Genomic DNA, 16,503 nt, shown 5'->3' with positions numbered 1-16,503 from the left:
CATCTTCAGAAGACCAAGCAACTTTTATTTTTTACTTCTGATCTTACTCATCGTAATAAATCAACTATGACTATGATTAGGATTCCTTCATAAGTTTTAAGCACTTATTTGTTTATATTGTTTTGTGATATAATTTGTCTAGTTATTTTGGAAATAACTGAAATAAGAGTATTTCCATGAGTATTTTCTAATAATGGTATGATCTCTATAACCGCTTTATATTAAGATTTGCATGTTTAGATTCCTCTTTCGAGCCCTAGCTACAAATCTTTGTTTTTAAACCAGTGATCCAAAACGGTAAAGCTGTGGCTGGTTGCTCTGTTCTCACTATACTAAAAACATTGGTCTAGATGCACTGATTGTTTACTGGTTTATGTACATCTTGACTTTTGTGTCATAGCAAAGGCAAACACTTGTTGAATGCACAATGTCCTTCTTCCAATTCCTGTAGGAAGGTATTAACTAATGCTTACAGGAATGAACAGATTTGATTAATGTAGTAAATCATCTGCAAAAAGCTTGAAATATATTTGAAATATATCTTTTTTTTTTTTAGCTTTCATTTCTGGGGGTGTAGCAAAGGTAATAACTGTTTAAACTTGAAATTGAAGAAAGTAATTTGCTTCTGGCAGAAGGCCTTTCCAAATTCCTTTCTGTCGTTTCCAGGCACATGATTGAAAAATATAGTAGTAAATGTGTATTATCGTATTGCTTCCAGTTTTTTTTTAAACTTAAAAGTAACTCCAGAGGTACTCGTTTGGGTCTTCTTTCTTCCCTCTCCCTCATTTTTATTTAAAACACCATATCATTTGTTATATTGGGCCAGCAGGAATCAGTTTAAAGGGGTTGAGAGCTGTTTTAGATTAATGACTTGGCAACTTGGAAATAGCCCACAGGAGTCACAGTCCTGCTTATCTTGGAGTGAGTTTTAAAAACTCAGCCATTAAGAATTGTTTCCATAAGCTGCCACATTGAGAGTTGGAGTGAAGAAAAACCTTACACTGCTTCACATACCCCAACATTCTTGTCAGTGTGCTTTATGGGGATCTTGTTGTTTGAAGGATGGCATAGTCCACAGGATAAAAAACTTTGTCATGACAATCAATAAATAATGCAGCTCTGGGTTTACATAGACTTTATATTGCTTTTCCTCAAAGTTCTCAATTTTTCATTTTTATATATTATAAGGTATTCTCTTTTGTTTAATATTTTTTCAAGTGATAGCCATTTATTACATCCTAGCTTTCTATATTGGAAAAACACTCCTTTTTCTTTTTCTCATTTGTAGGATTGCACAGCAGCCTTTCAGTTAAAGAAAATAAAAACTGTCCACTTGTTCTCAGTGTTCCACCCCCTTGAAATAAGCCACATAGCTCCCTGTGGGTATGCCCAGCCTCATGCTGCTGCCACAGTTACTTGATCCTCCTCCTCTCTCGTCACTCTTGGCCCCTTTAGGGTGTCTCTTCATGTGCTTTCTTAGCTCTTCCTCTGCCCTCTTCCACCCAGTTTTTGTACTGTTCTAGTCACCTCCCTTCTCAAAGGCTCAGGAGTAGTTCTCATGAGGCTTTTGGTTGTTGTTGTTGTTGTTGTTTTTTCTTTTCTCTAACTATTCTGAGAAAGTTACTTACTACACTGTCCAAAGGTATGTGTTTCACTGAGGAATTCCTACTCCAGGATCAAACCTTTCAGTCTGAACATTTTGCAACAGTTTTTTTTTTCTTTCTTTGTCAGAGCTTAGGTATTATAGGTGTGAATTCATGAATATAAAGTACACATGGCTCTTGCATCCCAGTATAATGTGTTAAACACAGGGGAGATTACTATCTGAAAGAACCTGGCAAAGAATCTTTAAAGAATTCATATAATATAAATAATCCTACCTTAATTTCTCCGTTTTAGATAATTTTCACTTAGGTTGTCACATAGTGTGTGCTGTAAATAATGATCTTCATATTGTTCTTCATAAAAATGGAAGATTTGTTATTTATGTGTACTTTCATGTGGAAACCTATCTTAAACTTTAACCTTATGACATTTTCACATCGGTAGTAACGTGATCAAAATGGGTGATCTGTTCTCATCAATTTAATGTGGCATCCCTTTAACTTTTGTCAGATTAGCCCTTTAATTTTTGTCAGATTAGCCCACAAAACCTTTCTCATATGTATCAACATCTTTCTGAGCCTTGAACTTGAAAATTTAGGCGACTTACAAACACAATACTTGTGATTAGTTGTGTTTTTCTTTTTTCTTCCCAGCCCCTCCCATTAAATCTCCCGTCCTTGTACTTGATACCTTTAAGGATTTGAGCACACAGAGTATGGTGTGCCTGTTCCAGGTTGACCATGTCTTTGTATACTGACTTTGGTATTAACCTAGAACATTCTTATTCCTCCTTCCATGAGGATGTGGTGGCAGATCAGAGTATGACTGGCTTCAAGATAATTGGTCTTAATTATTTCTAAGTCATTGGTTAGTGCAGCTTAAGAACAAACATTGTTCCAAGAAAGGATACAAATGGCTTTTGAGATTCTTTTCTTAGCGCACAAGTCAGAAGATTAGCAAAAGCTCATGACACAAAACTATATGGTTTGCTAGTAGATTGTAGGGTTCCTATAGTTTAAATTATACAAACCACTGTAAGTTGTTAACTAGTGACAATTTTTATTTCCCTTTTGTATTAGTTGCCATTAGTGGTACTTTTATTTAAAGTAAAGCCAGGTGGGGTGCCTGGGTGGTTCAGTTGGTTAAGCGTTCGAACCCTTGATTTCAGCTCAGGTAATGATCTCAGGGTCATGAGATAGAGCCGTGTGTTGGGCTCCGTGTTGGACATGGAGCCTACTTAAGATTTTCTCTCTCCTCCCTCTAACGCTCCTACTCTCTCTCTTACTCTAAAAATAAATAAATAAAATTTAAAAAATAAAGCTACATGTTAAAATACAAGTTTATTAAGAAGCATGTTGTCTTTTCATATCTTTCTGCCAGAGTTGTACATCATCCCCCCACCAAACCTTTTAAGACCAAGCTCAAGTGTAACTCCTAGGAACCTTTCAACTTGGCTCTTTTCTCTGAGTTCATAATATGTCTATTATAATACGATAACACAGTGGGCTAATATAATTGCTTAAGAAGCTGTCTCTCCCTTCTTCTCCCCCCAGCCCACTAAGTTGCGTTTTAGGATCAGAGATAACGTCTCATTCATTACTTACATTCTCCACCATATTACATCCTCAACTGTAGAACGTGATAGGTGTTGAATGAATTATTGTTAAAAGAATAAATGAATTCAGCCAGAAGTAGGAAGATTTATTGATTAATTGACTTACCAACTTTGAATTTAAAGGTAAATTTTTAAAATCTAAAATCAGAGTAGATTAAAATCAGTGCAGCTGTAGATTTGGCACAGAACAAGTTGATATTCTCCAACTAGAGTAATACTTGGGGGCAGAAAATAAACTAAACTGAAAGTGTTTCTAAAATGATAAGAAGAGATGTGTTTATAGGCCAGTTTTTGTGTTCATTTTTGTTTTATTTTTTTAAAGATTTTATTTATTTTGAGAGCAAGAGAGAGAGCACAAGCAGGTGGAGGGGCAGAGGGAGAGGGAGAAGCAGACTCCCTGCGGAGCAGGGAGCTTGACTCAGAGCTCAATGCCAGGAAGGCAAGATCATGACCTGATCTGAAGGCAGACACCCAACTGACTGAGCCACCCAGGCGCCCCTCGTTTTTGTTTTAATTGAACCTCCTATCATACTACCGGTTTGCCTAAGGAAATAGAAAGGTAGCAAATCTACCAACTATCTACAGATACTTTCACTGAGGGCAGGTGGAACTGGAGGGATTGAACAATGGGAATGAAAAGGAGAACATTTCTAAACCTGTCTCGTGCTCTGATTTTTATGGTAGCATTTGGGGGATTTGGAACTTTTTGTTTTAGAGGATAGGATGTATTCTTTTTTTTTTTTTTTTAAGATTTTATTTATTTGGGGCGCCTGGGTGGCTCAGTTGGTTAAGCAACTGCCTTCGGCTCAGGTCATGATCCTGGAGACCCTGGATCGAGTCCCGCATCGGGCTCCCTGCTCAGCAGGGAGTCTGCTTCTCCCTCTCCCGCTCCCCCCTCTTGTGCTCTCTCTCTCTCTCTCAAATAAATAAATAAAATCTTTAAAAAAAAAAAAAAAAAAAAAAAGATTTTATTTATTTATTTGACAGAGAGTGAGAGAGAGAGAGCATAAGCAGGGGGAGTGGCAGGCAGGCAGAGGGAGAAGCAGGCTCTCCGCTGAGCAAGGAGCCCGATGCGGGACTCGATCCCAGGACCCTGGGATCATGACCTGAGCCGAAGGCAGCCGCTTAGGCGACTGAGCCACCCAGGCGCCCCAGGATGTATTCTTGTAATGAATAGGGAACATGTGTTCCAGAGCTTGATCTGAGAGAAGATCGTTAGTCCTTTAAGTCATGTGATTTGTCAGCTTGCCCACCTACCTACCTTATAGCAGTGTTTGAGGCTAAGTACCTGAAGACTTTTTTTTTGGATGAGAATACTTAAATTTCTGAAGATTAAAAAAGAAGACTTTTTTTAATTGGGTAAATTATTTGAAATGTGAAACATTTTTTCAACTAAAGAGATTTTTTTTCTCATGTTTAGAAAAAGCAACAATTAAAAAATGTCTGCCCTGGTCCCCCACACCCTTGGATGGAACCAATCAAAACAACAGTAATGGGCGCTTGGGTGGCTCAGTTGGTTAAGCGACTGCCTTCGGCTCAGGTCATGATCCTGGAGTCCCTGGATCGAGTCCCGTATCGGGCTCCCTGCTCAGCAGGGAGTCTGCTTCTCCCTCTGACCCTCCCCCCTCTCATGTACTCGCTCTCTCTCATTCTCTCTCTCTCAAATAAATAAATAAAATCTTTAAAAAAAAAAACAACAGTAATATTTTTAACAAAAAATTGCAGAAGCACCTGGGTGACTCAGTTGGTTAAGCGTCCAACTCTTGATTTCAGCTCGGTCATGATCTTGGGGTCGTGAAATTGAGCCTTGCATCAGGCTCTGTGCTCAGTGCAGAGTTGACTTGAGATTCTCTCTGTTCCTCTGTCCCTCCCTCTGCTCATGCCGTGCTCGCTCACTCCCTCTCTCTCAATAAATAATTAAATCTTAAAAAAAAAAAGAAATTGCATGTGTCATGAATGTCTAGGTCATGTGGCCATAGTGCATTTACATTTACTTGTTTTCTGTTCCTTTTTTTTTGGACTTTTCCCCAAAGCAGAAATTATTTGTGAATGCAGGTTTTTTAATAGCACATAAACATTTACTCTTCACTTTTTAATGTTTTGGTTTTTTTTTTTCCCATGTAGTCTTTATCTTCCTCTAAGAGGTGGTTAATAAAATGCATTGTTTTTGGAAGTATTATGCCCTGGGAGAGTCAAAGCCACATACTGTTTTTCCATTTCAAGTTTGGCAACTTTCAGATACAATACAAACTCACCAGTTTGGTTAATTTTTATCTTAAATGGGGATCATGTCCAATATTTAGACCTAATGATTTACCGAACTTCTGCGTCAGCTTTATTAGGCTTAACTTGCCAATCATTGTAGGTTATGTTGTATACATTTTTTTATCCACCAAAAAACCTAATTTTGAACATTAACCATATTTCACTTATTCCCAACCTTGCCTTTTCTGTAACTGCTTCATCTTTAAATCCTGGATTACCTCTTTTAACAAATAACCATCTATCAGATATTAAATAGGCAAAGGATATTATTCATTTACCATCCATATTTTTTGAACTTGCCCTATGCTAGGTGCTTAGGGGCCCTGCCTGCCAGTTGCTCACAGCACGTATGAGAGCTATACCAGCAAACAGAAAATTGTGAGTCGATGTAATGAGTGCTATGTTGGAGGTAAGCCAGAGGGCTGTGGCACTTGAAGCTTTGAACTTCAACGCGAAGGCTTTCCTTCACAAATCCATCTTTGCAAGGGAAGCAAAACCAGGGTTTTCCTAAATGGGAAATTACGGAATATAGCCAGATGCCTGCAGACAAGAGTTGAATTTCACCAGCTTGGCAAGGCTCTCATTATCTTCTGAAGTATGAACACCATGGTTGGCATTTTTATCAAGGAGTTATCCATGTATTTATTACTTCTGAGAACAGTTGGTTTGGGTTGGGAGTGTCATAAGAGTAAGAGCTATGATTTAGCACTGCTATGGTTCTAGGGCCATTTCTGACTTAGGTTTCGTAACTCCAGGATGGCAGACTGTTCCATGGAGTTGAGTCCTGCTACTCTTAATTGTCTCAGCTTTGGTTTTTTTGTTTTTGTTTTGTTTTTCTTGGCCAGGCCTTTTTTCTCCCCTTGAGTTTTGCTCCCTCAGCTGAATCTCTAGTGCTATTTGGTTGTCCCTCCCCTATCTGGGTTCTGTTAATCCCAGAGCCTCCCCACACTCTGTAAAATTGGCCTATTATGAAAATCACTTGTAATGAAAAAAATCACTTCTTTATTTTATCTCCATTGCCACGAGTTGTGTGACCTTATATGCTTAACCTCTTGGAGTCTCCGTATTCTCATATATAAAAGGAACCTAGTAGTACTGCCCAGTGGAGCTGTTGTGGGTGGTACACAGGATAGGTATTTAAAGCACATAGCAGTTTGAATTATTCCAGTGGCACTTCAACTGCTTAGCAGCAGTTACTTCTCCAAGAACACAAGAGTTTGCACACAGTTGACTTTTAATCCCTTTAATTTCATGCCCTGTGATCATCTCCCTGCCCCCCACTTTTCTAGCACTTTGCTTTCCTTTTTGGTGAGTGTTTGGGCTTAGTGTTTTGGTTTGGTTTTTTTCTTTTTTTTTTTTTTGGCTACTTTGATCATAACTGAGTACCCATTATCCAGGCATATCCGTTCAGCACTTACGGACAGTTTCCATGTGCTAGGCATTGGAATACAAAGATTCTCCCATTGAAGTAAGGGAAACTAATGGAAGCAGCCATCTGGTGTGAGTTCTATAATGCTGTTATTTAAAGCATAATGGAAACACAGGATGAAGAAGCTTTAATTTTGTTCTGAGTAGATTAGGAAAGTAGGCTAGATTTTAACTGGGCCTTGAATTCTCACTTGGTGGTTAAAAGGGAGATCACGCTAGGGAAAGGGAGCTCTTTATACAAAGACTGGTGGAGATATAAGTATATATGGTGTAAGTAGTCACTACAAAGTCAAAAGTCTATTCTTCCCTCCCCCTGCCATTCCAGTTCTGTCATAGTAGGAAGGCAAAGAGAAAACAAGTAGCATTTTTTTTTCCCAGACGTAAAAAATCGCTTGCCTCTGTAGCGAATAAAGAGTTCTGCTTTATTTGCTATTTTTTCTTTGCGTATGTGAAATGAGAGCAAACATAGGAGTAGCACAAAAGCTTCGAAGCAGTATGTGAATGGGCATATGCTTGAACTATGCCCAGAACTGTTGATTTTGCTTCCACTTCTTGTGTTTTCTTCTTTGGATCACTTACTGCATGCCAGGCACTTTTCAAAGGCTATCTCTTTTAAGCCGTACAACTTTTATGAATTAAGATTTTCCTTGTTTTACATAGGACAAAACTAAGACTCAGAGGAGTTTAAAAAACCAAAACCAAGAAACTTTCCTAAGATGTATAGCCTGTAAGTGGCAGAGTTCTTCCTCTGAGCCAGCATTCTCTCCCAAGCTTCTGTTCTCTTCATCCTAAAGCCAAGTGTAGAGCTGCTGCCTAAGAACCTTAGACTAGGCCCAACCAATAAATTACTGACCAGCTGGCTGGCTGGTACAGGCAGCCAAAACTTTTGAAGTTTTGTTTCCTTCACCTAAGAAGTGGAGTAATTGGAGCAGATGAGTCTACACTTCCTTTTAACTTTATAATTTCTTCTTAGGCTTCTTCCATCTGTTTCATTCACGCCTGATCACTTTGTGCAGCCAAGTTATGTGACGTAGTGGGGAATGTTCTAACGCATAGGTTGCAAAGGCATGACTATTTAGAGTTGTTTAAAATCAACTCTTTTTTTAAGATTTATTTATTTTAGAAAGAGAGAGCGCATGGGGTGGGGGGTGGTTTGGGGAGGGACAGAGGGAGAGGGAGTGAGAGAATCTCAAGCAGGCTCCCTGCTGATCACGGAACCTATTAACAAGGGCTTAATATCATGACCTGAGCTGAAATCAAGAGTTGGATACCTAAAATCACTTTAAAATCAAAATAATGATTGCCTCTGAGGAAATGGAAGAGGGCATTGTCTGGGGAGAGGCATGAGGGAACTTTCTGGGGTTGAAAGTAATGTTCTGTATTTTGATAGGCGTTTGTACAAGTATACACTTACATTTCTGCATTTCATTGTATATAAATTTTATATCATAAGAAAAAAGGCCATAAGCAAATATTGAACTCTGGGTAACGGTGTGCATGCTGAAGTATTGGGGGATGTATATGGATACCTGTCACTTACTTCAAAATGCACTAAAAATAACGTAGATTAATGGTTGTATAGAAGAATGGGTAGATGAGGTATGTGATAAAATAAGTATAGTACAATGTTAATGGTAAAATCTAATAGGGCTTGTATAGTGCTTACTGTAAACTTCTTTCAAATTTGCTGTAAATTTGAAAATCTAAAATAACAAATATTAAGATATTATAATTGTCAGGGTGGGGAAATCACTTTTAAAATGAGTCAGCAATTTCCTATCAATAGTCACCTCCTCACTTTTGAAGAGTCTTTTTTAACACCACCTCAGGCTCTAGTTGGATTACCATGAATTTAACCTGATTTAAACAGCTCAGAGAGACCTTTTCATTCCTTAGCCAGTCCTGTAGATGGGGAGCTTCCTTCCCATAGACATTTCAAGTTAGTCTGAATGTTCCACAGAGCTGAAGCTTGCCAAGCAAAGCTCATCTCTGTGGCTCTCTGAGTCACTAATAGTTATACCATATTTCTAGAATTTAATGTCACCATCAGCCAAAGATTAAACTTTTCTCTCCCTCTCTCACACTAGAAATATCCTTGATCTGGTGATGTTTGTCAAGGGAAAAGCCCTTTTTTTGGTTTTGTGCTTTATTTTCAGTCAACCACAAGTTCGAGATTTGAGATGCCTTGTGTTTCTTTATTCTTTAACAAATGACCCTTCGTGCTTCCCCAGCGCTTTAGTTGGAGACAACTTCTCATTGTGCTGGTTTGAGTTCTGGCACTTGAGAGCATCTTCATTCTGAAGCTTATGGAATGTCCCTCTCGTATTTGAAGCAGAGTGCTTATCTTCTCTTCATTGGTTAAGCCCCAGCCCCTGGTGGTGCCCCAAATGAGTGTCTCATCCAAGTTGTGTTTGAGAATGTGTATGGGTATGAAGAGTACATGAACTCTTGTGCAGCAGAAGTGAAGGGGAGAGTCCTTAGAACAATGAGTTAAATCATGGGGATACCTAATTTCATAAAAAAAAACCAGTAAGATAGCTAAAATATGTTTTGAATTATTTTCTTCTAAAAATGTCATCTTTTTTTGTAACTTTAATAACCGTTTGTTACAAGTCACTTTACATACTGAAAGCACAGATTATTTTACAATATTGTGTGTTTGAAAATATAACAAAATGGCATTTAAATGAAACAAATATTTGAAATAAAATTGGAGTTGAAGGGCAGAGGGAGGGGGATCAGGACACGTTTTGAGTTGTGCAGGAGCGCGTACTATAATTTTTAAACCTCTGGCACTCAGTAGACAATGTTTTTATTTAAAATCCACAAAGCTGATATGGAGAGGGAAGGAGAAATTAATTGCTTCTGAGAGTTACCCTAGAAGATTGGATCATTAAATTTACATGAATCCCTGAAACAGGCAGGTGTATGTGAGTGCCAAAAAATGTCTGAACTAACCAAGAAAAACTTGCTTTTCTACATCACTGTGGTGAAAGCATTGGTTCCCAACAACTTTCACGTTTATGAGGATTTTTTTTTTTTTTAAAGGGCCTAATAACTACACATTGGGCAAGCGACTGTGTAGTCCAAAAAGTATTGGCTGGATTTAACATACTGGGGGCATGTGGATTCCTAAGAATGTCACACCTTGTCTATGCCAATAAATCAGAGTGTCTGTTCCTGATACTAAATCTGATGGCACTGGCAGATTTTCCCCTTTATTGGAAGGACAATAGTCAGAAGGGAGATTGTTTTTTCATGTATTTTGCTCTCTGATTGGGGTGTTTTTATGATTTTTTTATTTTTTTATTTTTTAGCCATGAAATAATACTGGCAAGTCCCAAGAAAACTAGATCTGGATTTCATTTTGTCTTTTCAACTCTGTGTGATCTTGTGCACATTCCTGACATGTTACAAACAGCTTGTGTCTCTGAATGTGCAGTATCAATTTTCAGTGGTGAAAGCCCCAAAAGGAAACAGACTGATTCTTCCATGCACAAACAGCTGGGCAGTTGTGGATGGAATTAATTGCTGATATATATTGGCTTTGTTTTTCTTCTCTTGTCATTTCCTTTGCAGCTGTGAAAGTGAAGTTTGACTTGAAAACAGACATTTCCAGCAGTGCAAATCCAAAAAGTATCAAAATGGGATTCTTCAAATATATCTGACTGCTACCTTTGAGTTCAGTTTGGGGCTGAGATAGAGAGCAGCAAGGGATGGCAGGCAATTCATAATTATATATATGGTTGAAAAATAATTAAAACAGTGCACTAAGTATTTTTGAATGGGTTGATTTATTTTATGGTAAAAGCAACCTCATAATCAACAAAAGGCTAGATCAGTCAGCAAGCACCCCTTTTCTAGGATCCTGGAAGTTGTTGTTATAGGCCACCTCTGAAAATATGGGGGGCGGGGGGGAAGAAGAGGAAAATACCAAAATGTTCAGTACTGCAGACTGATTTATTGTTCCAGTGTGAGGAAGTAGCAGTTGGCGCAGAGGGTAATGTGACAACATGTATCATTAAAAATAATATTTTCCTGCTCTTCTCCAAAAGCCTTTTCTTTGTTCTAAATTCAATGTAAATGATTATATAGCTTTTTTTTTTTTTTTTTTTACCTGTGTGGGTATTTTACTAAAAAAAACCCTATTTTTTATTCCATGAGTTATAGGAGTTCAGTTAAAAGTAACTGTTGGTTGTGCGTCTGAATGTGCATATACAGGAAGTAGTATTGATTGAAGTCACTTTGAACAATAACCAGATGTTTGGTAACAGTTTCAATAACTGATTATTTTAGACACTAAGCTTTTTAGGCAGTATGTATACATCTTACAGAATATCTTATTTGTAAATCAGAAAAAACTGAAAATCAAAACTCTATGAAACTATTTCAAAAGCAGGTGCCTATAAAATTTTTTAAAGTCTGGTATGTATATTAGTGATTTCCATCAAAATAATCCTCCCTTGTATGTATTTTAATATTCTACCTAAAACAAGTTTATAAATCAAATCCTTTTTTTTTTTTTTAAGGCAACTCTTGCTAGTTAGTTGATAAGAAAATGCTTTTATTGTTTCTGCATTACCGGGAGAACTAGAGCATTGATAGAGAAGGATAAGTAATGCTTATGTTCATTATTGGATCCCCTATTTTGGCCAAATAGGCCAAAAGGTTAAGTTCTAGAGTGAGCAATGTTGCCAACACCTTGAGATATGCAGAAGCTGCTGTTGCTAAACTTAGAAGTTGGCATGGTTGGACTTCCTTTATAGTAGTCCACCTCCACCTTACATTCTGCTGGTTGAGCTGCGTGATCTACCTTGCATTTTATCTTTACTTTCTTCACAAAAAAGGAATGAGTCCATATTTTATTTCACAGCAGGAAAGCAGGAGGAACTGCCCTCCTCTCCCCTGTTTCTTTCAGGAGGATTAACCAATTAGTTTTGACTCTGAGGCCCTGAAAAATGTTGTGGCAGTATTAACGTGCAGTTTGCTGTCACTGAAGTCTGCTTTGGGTGTGTTATTTCCCCCAGAGTGGGCTCCACCCTTGCTCTAACCGCACCGAGTGTGGATATCTCACTGTTTAAAACAAAGTTCATTTTTAGGGCAGCATTGCATCAGAATTGCCACACAAAAACCAGCTTAAGAAATGTACAGCAGCTTCAATTTTTTTTTGTAAGTAATGGGCTTTCTATTGTAAAACTGATAACGCACAGCTTAGGGGGAAGCATAGATAAGATAGATGGCTAGTTTTGTGCTATCTGCTAGTAATGTGCAGTATTCTTCTTGGGAAGGAGCCTGTAGCTTTATCAATCAACTAAATTTTTTCCTGTTCACTTGCTTTTTTGTTGTTGTTCCTTAAACAGTTTACTAAACTGTTGTTTTTAATTGTTTGGGGGAATGACAATGACTGTTTAAACTAAGGAAAATACTGGTAGTTTCCCAAATGTGCTAATTACTTAACATAAAAATGCTTGAAGTAGTGTTTTGCACTGAATTTATTGGACCCATTAACAGCATAATCTGGCAATACTGTATTTCGAGACATCGTGGCATGAACTTTGTGTGTAAGAGTGGGTTCATTGAATTAAAAAAAGCCAGCATCTAAAGAGCCTTTATTTCTGTTATAATGATGCTTTGTCCTGCTGCTGTTGGGTATTTGTCAGAAGAGTTGGGGAAGGCTGCAGCCCAAAGTTGTGTTCCATGCCTTGTCTGTGCCTCTGTGTTCTTTCTAGAGTTTGTGACGTGAGTGGTAAGTTGAACTATAGGAGAATTCAATGAGGTCCACATTCAGCAACTTTTCCTTTGCAAATGGATCTGACTTTTTTTCCCCTTACATATTGGGGTTTCATTTGTAGCTGTGTTTTAAATGCCTGTGAAGTGTTTAATTATGCACTGACCAGAGTAGGCATGTTGAGAGAGAGGCTGTGCTCTGTGATCTCTTCTGTACTGACTATTGTCTTCCTCTCAGGCATGTCCATTGTGTACCCTTTTAGGATAGACACACCCATTCAGTACAAGCAAGTTGAAGCACTTGCTTCAGTTGAAATCAAAGCTGAATGTTGAAAATGGCAGATTTTCATAAAGCTTGCAGGGGTGACGTTGTGTCATCCTTTTTGGACTTAGACTTGTGAGCATTTCCTTGTTTTAGGTTCTTCTTTGAAACTTGGTAGTAATTGTGTTTAGCCATTTTCTAACATCACAAGGATGTAAGAAAAAAGTAGAAGCTTGGTGTATCAGATAAAAGCACTAGGCTGGGAATCAAAAGGCTATTACATTGGACAGGTTTCTTCACTTGTAAACTTGGGAATTTGGGTTAGCTAAGAACTTTTCCAGTTGAGAATACCTTAATTCTCATTGTAAAGACACATGCCTATTCTAAAAATGCTAAAGGGGATGTATTGGAATTGAGGGGAAAAAATGTTTAGATGTTAACCCAGAATCATTCTTATCAATGACATGAAAACTAAAGCTTTACTTTAAACTGTGTATATCAGAAATTTTAGAAATTTACTCTTTGATTCTATTCTGAGCAGTAGAATTCACTAATCATCACCTCAACAAAATAAATTTTCAAGTTGTTTTGCATCCCTACCCAATACACAAACCACATACACACCACTTAATTTCTGAAATAAGTTTCCCTTACAGCACAGAAAACACTTTTTTGTTCTTTTTCATTTTTAAAATGTTTGTTTCACTCTACTGAGCTAGATGATCTCTACTGTCCCTTTGAACTCTAAGAGAATACACTTACTCTTGATGTTTCTATGGTTGCTCCAGAACAAAGCTTGCCAACCACTTTGTTGTTAAATACTGAAATCGGGAAATTTTCTAAATAGATTTTATATGGAACTTTTGTAGAAGGTCAGTAGTTAATACCTCCAGTAATACTCTTATTCAAAATATTATTTAAAAATCTGGGGCACCTGGGTGGCTCAGTCAGTTAAGTGTCTGACTCTTGATTTCAGCTCAGGTCTTGATCCCAGGGTTGTGAGATCGAGCCCCACGTCAGGCTCATGCGCTGGGCGTGGAGCTGCTAAAGAATCTCTCTCTCCCTCTCCCACCTCTCTATAAAAATCATCATCATCATCATCATCATCATCATCATCATCTTATTTTTTCTTGTAATAATTATGTAATATAAAGAAAGTGGAGTGATTTTTTTTTTTTCACCAAGCTCTATATAGCTGCCCTTAAATCCTCTCCTGCAACCCTAATCCCTGAGCCCTACTCCCTGGGGGGGGGGCGGGGTTCTTCTCTATTTTTCAAAAAATATTTCTATGAATGAGTGCACATCTTTTTTTTTTTTTTTTTTTTAAGATTTTATTTATTTATTTGAGAGAGAGAGAATGAGAGACAGAGAGCATGAGAGGGAGGAGGGTCAGAGGGAGAAGCAGACTCCCCGCCGAGCAGGGAGCCCAATGCGGGACTCGTTCCCGGGACTCCAGGATCATGACCTGAGCTGAAGGCAGTCGCTTAACCAACTGAGCCACCCAGGCGCCCTCTTTTTTTTTTTTTTAAAGCAAATTAAATTTACAATGCACACCATTGTGTATCTACCTCATTCTTTTTAATGGCTGTATAGTACTTCAGTGTATGGATGGATGTACTATAATTTATTCATTCATCCTTTGATAGAGATCTGGATTATTTCCAAATTGTTCCCTTTCTCCCCTATCAGATATACTTAATCAGTCCTCTCTCCTACCTCCATTTTGGAGCCAGAATCCAGGTGCTAAAAGGGGTAATAGTGCTGTGCAGAAATAGAGAAATCCCTCATCAGTTTCTCCTCCTCTGGCTAGAACACCAAGGATAGGCCCCACTGTCCCAGCCATTCATGAGTGAGTAAGAACTGCCCTAGGAGTCATTTTTCAGCAGATTAATCAAATAACATTGGGTTCAAAGTCTGGTAACTTGAGTGTAAGATTATGGGCAGGTCAGTTAACCTCCTTGATCCTCAGTTTTGCCACCTATAAAATGAGAGGTTAAAATAGATGCTTTTTTTTTTTTTTTAAGATTTTATTTATTTATTTGACAGAGAGACCACGAGAGCAGGAACACAGGCAAGGAGAGTGGGAAAGGGAAAAACAGGCTTCCCGCGAGAGTGGGAGAGGGAAAATCAGGCTTCCCCCGGAGCAGGGAGCCCAAAGCAGGGCTCGATCCCAGATGCTCAACAATTGAGCCACCCAGGTGTCCCAAAATAGATGAGTTTTAATGCCCTTTCCAGCTGTAGTATTTACCTATATTTTTGTTGAAGTATTGATTTAAGCTATATAACCCAATCTATATTAGGTTTCTGTTACTTAAATTGAAAACATCTTTTGTGTATATTGTGTGATGTGTAATTTATTTGGGCTAAGCTATTTTAAAGTGTAAGACTATAAAAAAGAGAAGTTGAATGTTTTATTTTATATAAACTCTCCTTTTCTAAAAAGTCCACTTCAAAAGTATAAAATCCATTCCAGAGAAAAGCAGATCCTTTTATCAAGCTTGAATACTTGAGAAGAAGATTCTGAGTGAGGCGGTGTTTGTTTTTAAAATGGATCCTTGTAATTTTCAATGAATCCAGCCATTCAAGGCTAATCCTCAGGGCTTTGAAACTTGGCTTCAGCCCCCTTGTTTAAATTGTTTTCACATTCTAGTCCTCTAATCCATCTCCTTGTTTCATTGAATGCTAAAATTGATATTGCTTGACATAGCTAAAGTTGTCTGATTTGGTGCTGAGGAAGCAGCTTAGAGGTGAACTATACACTATTATCCAGCCAGCAAAGTTATCAAGTTACACAGCAAAGTTATAAAGTAACAGAAGCAGGAGTTTTTGCTGCATCACACATAAGATGTTTAGGATTGCCTGTTTCACAATTTTATTCTTGCAATTCTGTCAAATGACAGCTGTCCTGAAAGCAGAATGGTAAAGAACTTCATTGTTTGATTTGTGTAATAACAAGAAGATAAAAAGATACTTTCTCAGCCTGGAGGTAGGGGAGTCTGTGTGTTCATATGCTGGTTTAGCCTAGCTTTGTGGCAGAAAACTTGATATACCTTGGTTAAGTATGCTTCTCTGAAACCTGAGATGTTATTTATTAATCGAAGCAATGCTGCATAATTACTACCGGTATTCTGTGTTGATTTTCATATCAGTTGTTTGACATATGGTTCAGTTTAGCAAAATGTATTGAGGACCATCTAGGAACCAAGCACTGCATTAAGCAGTGGAAGTACCTAAATGACAGAGACAGTCTAGTCTTACTGGAGTCTATTAAAATGACAACTCTTGTTTCTTCCATTGATAGAATTTTGGGCAGAGAAAGTTCTTCAAATTTTGAGTCTGTGAAAATAGATAAAAACAAGGTATATTTTAAATAATTAAAAAGGTTTTAATGTCTTGTTAGGACAGTGTTAACTACTGTGGAGGCACACTCTCCTGTGTGTGGATCTGCTAAGTGACATCAATTTCTCACTCATGAGATTCTAAACAAAATAAAGTTGTGGTTGGACTAATTGAGCCTTAATTTTTGCCCACTTACATGTATCTAACATATAAAAACCTGTTACAGTTATTGTACCTCATATATTATGACTTAATCTATTGC

The 16,503-nt window shown here is 37.9% G+C and overlaps 1 protein-coding gene across 5 annotated transcripts in view; it reads left to right on the top strand.

Moving 5' to 3' along the window:
* Positions 1 to 16,503, top strand: part of ADD3 (adducin 3) — a 123,801-nt gene that overhangs the window by 57,336 nt on the left and 49,962 nt on the right. The window contains exon 1 of one of the 5 annotated variants that reach the window (XM_036070032.2): positions 11,999 to 12,082. The exons of the other annotated variants lie outside the window; for them this stretch is intronic. The gene's annotated coding sequence lies outside the window, so the exon portion shown is untranslated. Of the gene's footprint in view, positions 1 to 11,998; positions 12,083 to 16,503 lie in introns of those variants that run through there. 5 annotated transcript variants of the gene reach the window in all.

This window comes from Halichoerus grypus, chromosome 7, assembly GCF_964656455.1.
Source record: "Halichoerus grypus chromosome 7, mHalGry1.hap1.1, whole genome shotgun sequence".
NCBI classification, from domain to species: domain Eukaryota; kingdom Metazoa; phylum Chordata; class Mammalia; order Carnivora; family Phocidae; genus Halichoerus; species Halichoerus grypus.
Note: the sequence above shows the minus strand (reverse complement) of the source record. Positions and strands in the feature narration are given on the sequence as shown.